Source organism: Bombina bombina, chromosome 5, assembly GCF_027579735.1.
Source record: "Bombina bombina isolate aBomBom1 chromosome 5, aBomBom1.pri, whole genome shotgun sequence".
Classification (NCBI taxonomy): domain Eukaryota; kingdom Metazoa; phylum Chordata; class Amphibia; order Anura; family Bombinatoridae; genus Bombina; species Bombina bombina.
The window spans coordinates 360043464-360047440 of NC_069503.1; the positions used below are offsets into that span (position 1 = coordinate 360043464).

The 3977-nt window shown below is 35.6% G+C and overlaps 1 long non-coding RNA gene across 1 annotated transcript; it reads right to left on the reverse strand.

Annotated features, from left to right (window-relative positions):
- Nucleotides 1-218: 218 nt before the first annotated feature.
- On the reverse strand, nt 219-2842 carry LOC128659339 (uncharacterized). The gene is made up of 2 exons (XR_008402337.1): nt 2753-2842; nt 219-745 (listed from the first exon to the last, which is right to left on the reverse strand). It is a non-coding gene; the product is annotated as an uncharacterized LOC128659339 (long non-coding RNA).
- Nucleotides 2843-3977: the final 1135 nt, after the last annotated feature.

Consider the following 3977-nt stretch of genomic DNA (forward strand, 5'->3'; position numbering starts at 1 on the left):
TGTGTCGGACTTTGCACGGCGGATCGTATGTTATATCACAAAATTCTACTTTTGCCAGTCTGTAGGGTTTGATAACTAAGGGGAATCAGATTCGCCTCAAATACACTGCGGAATTCCAGCGTATTTGCGGTTGACGGCTTGATAAGTAGATGCCATTGGGAGATGATGAGGTTGTGTGGAACTCAGAATGCAGAAACAGATACACAGAACAAATGAAAGTCTTTCTTCAAAGCTTTACTGTTTGATAAGTAAAAGGAACAGTTGGTAGTTCAGGTTGAAGATCACAGAAAAGGTCTTATGCAAAGTCTTTTGGTAATGACCAAGTCCAATAGACACTGGTGTTTTAAATGAGCAGCAAAATGTAATATGGCACAGAATACCTGATGGGAACATCAGGCATAACTGGTTTGAGGAAGGCTGTCACTGGTATGGTAGACACAGGTTTCCCAGCAGGCACAGGATACCCAGAGGGTACTGTTGGTGAGACTGTCACAGGATTCCAGATAGGTACAACAGGCGCATCTTCAGGAACAGTAGGCACAGATGGTTTAACAAAGGCTGTCACTGGTATGGTGGACACAGATTTCTCAGCAGCAGCAGGTACTGTTGGTGAGACTGCTGCAGGATAACTGATAGGTACAACAGGCACATCTTCAGGAACAAGTATCAGGTTATTCTGCTTGACTTTCAGGATCCAGGTGAGCATACGTAGGTGCAAGGTAAGGTATTATTTTTTGTTTAAGCTCTGTAAAATGTCAAATATTGGTAAACGTGAGGAAATAGAGAATCAGTGCATACATGTTCAAAAACATGGAAGACCACTTGTCCCTTTAGGAGAAATTTCAGAACTACATATAGTACATATTTATAAGTGTCCCAGAATGAAAGATTTGGTTACCATAAAAGCATACGTTCTGCATGTTGTTCAAATAATTGAATCTCATTCAACTGCTCTCCTAGTTATACTTTATGAGGCATCTTCACACATGTATAGATGCTTTTGTTTAAAACAGATAACGTATATACTTTATGTACTGCTTGAGGGGTCAACATGACTTACAGTTTGAAGTTTCTGCTCTAGGTCAAATTATAGATAAGCATTCTTACACTATAGCAGTGAAAGTCAAAAATAGCACTGTACACATTTACTCCTGTGTGAGCACTTGCATTAAAAAAACATGTTTACATTCAATCATTCCATTCTTAAAGGGACATTAAACCCTATTTTTTTATTTTATGATTCAAATAGAGAATACCATTTAAAACAACTTTCTAATTTACTTCTATTATCTAATTTGCTTCATTCTCTTGATATTCTTTCCTGGAAAGCATATCTAGATAGGCCCAGTAGCTGCTGGTTGGTGGCTGCACATAGATACCTCATGTGATTGGCTCACCCATGTACATTGCTATTTCTTTAGCAAAGGATATCCAAAGAATGAAGCAAATTAGATATTAGAAGTAAATTGGAATGCTGTTTAAAATTGTATTCTCTGTTTGAATCATGAAAGAATTTTTTGGGGTTTAATGTCCCTTTAAGCCTATATCAATGCAGGTAGGTGACATAGATAACTGTACAGCTGTAAAATATCTATACAATAATATTTTCCACACAGCCAGGTGATAATGTTTTGTACCAGAAATAAATAATTGTTAAAAAAAACCTTTAAAACAAATAAATATTTAAATAAATTCTATAATTCTATATTTGCATTGTTTTTTCTGAAATATTATCAAGAATAAACTAAGTGAAACCAGCTTTAGTAAATATATATTCTGAATATTTTAAATTATTTGTAAAAGCAAACAAAACATAAACATTTATTTAAAAAAGAATAATAATTAATGTCACATAGAATATATCTCCACTCAAAAATAAACTTTAAAAAGCATTTATGATTGTTTTATTATTATGAAAAATTGACATTAAAGTAAAAAAAGTATTATGTATTACGTATGTGAAAGAGCTCAAATTAATCGTGCTAAAATATTTATTTTTTGTTACAAAAAATGTTGTTAAAGATGATTAAATACATTTTTAAACTATCAGGAAGTGCTGTTAATTGTTGAGGACATACCCTATGTAAGACCAAAAAGATTTAGAGGGTTTTGCTCCCACAGGGACACCCCTTTTTAAAATAAACAACATATTTTAAAATCTCATTCTTTAGTTAAAAAAATAAATAAATATATATATATTTTTTATTTCATTTAAAGTGACATTAATTATATTGTTTGAATTTCAGCCCAAATATAGGGAAACAAGTTAGAACACAAAGAAAAAAACCACTATAGCTTAAGTGAGATGTCTCTTTATTTTCTGTGGTCATGTGATCAGCAAATTTGTGCACACTAAATACTATTTTAAAAAGTGGTAGGTGTGTAACATCTGCCCTATTTATTTGTTTTTAACTTTTACTCTGTTATATTTGCTTTATGTTTTACAAACATTATTATTATTAAACAGGTATAGAAGCTAAACTCTCCATTCTCTTTACCTGACTTCATAAAACACTCTGATTTAACTTCCCTTTTAAAAGTTCCCCACTATTGTTTTATTGTGTGCTTTAAATATAACATTTTTACATGGAGTAAAATACTGTGCTTAAAAAGCTGAGCGCAGCAGATACCACACATGTGAATGCCCTTAGCTGAAAGTGCTGCTTGCTGTGAAACTGTTTCTGAATCTCTGCCCACACACCTCACAGTTGATTGCAAAACATAATGCCTTTGGGGCCTTTACACTCCATACCTCAAAACTCTTTAGGATTGGCTGACATTTTGGCTTCACCACCTGGATTTGCTAGGGCCTCTTAGCTGCTGCTGGGAATGTGCCCTAGCTAGACCCAACTGCTCTCCTCTATCACCTTTCTGACAGATTAAAACACAACAGAGTCTGTAGGATGACTGACACATTCCTCCCTTGTCTGAGTCTGAAAGGACTTCATTTAGCAACCCTGGGTTAGAGCTTTTGACTGACAGACTGTGGAGGGGAAAAAGTCATTGAGTTCCATTAGGCTCAGTGACTGCTGTAGAACAAAACACCTTTACAAAAAAGGAATGCAGGGCGGGAGAAAAAAGGGTTGGAGAGAGTGAGGGGGGACTTAGCTTTTGGGGAAAAGGAGGATTCTTTTCAGGTTCAAAGACACTTTTTTCTTTGCATTCTGTCTATCAATTAGGGCAGCATTCCCAGAGGGAACACTGGTCAGCTCTCATTGGTGTCATTCATCTGCCAATATCTCTGACATGAACACCAAAGGGCCTCATGTTGCGCTGCGGAAACTGTCTGTCAGGAAATCAGCAGCTGCTATGACATCACCTTCTGTGTTTTTCTAGGACTTTCATAAGAAAAAAAAACTTGAACCAGAGTCCCAGAACTTCACATCTTTATTCATATTTTGCCTTTCACTGACTGCTATTTTTATGATGGGAAACAAAGTATTAGCACTTTTTTATTGGCATGCCAACACAACTGCATTTCATAGTCTGTAGGGTGCGCTGGAAAATAAATAAGCAGAATGATGTAACTTATCTGTGCACTTGGAATTAATCTTATCCTTTTTCATTGCTAGTAAAAACTGCAACGCATTGCTATGTAATTCACTGCTACATCGCTGATATAGCATATCAATGTATGTGTGTAACCCCTTTGCAGGTAATGTACCACTGAGCAGCCAGAGAGAACTTCTGGTACCAGACAGAAACTGTCACTAACCAAATCAGCAGAGCTAGTTGCACCGCTGGGTCATGTAACTACCACTGCTGAATGAGCAGTTCCTGCTCTGTACAAATAGTTATATGCGGTTTCCAAGTGGTACTTTACCTATGTGTTTAACCCTTTTGCAAGACTTAAACACATAGATTTGAAGTGTTGATAGTGATAATATTAGATACATTAGCAAATTAAAGCATGTCACTTTTTCAATATAATGGCACTTTAAGTCATCTTTCTGCTACATTTTGGAAATAATGATTTT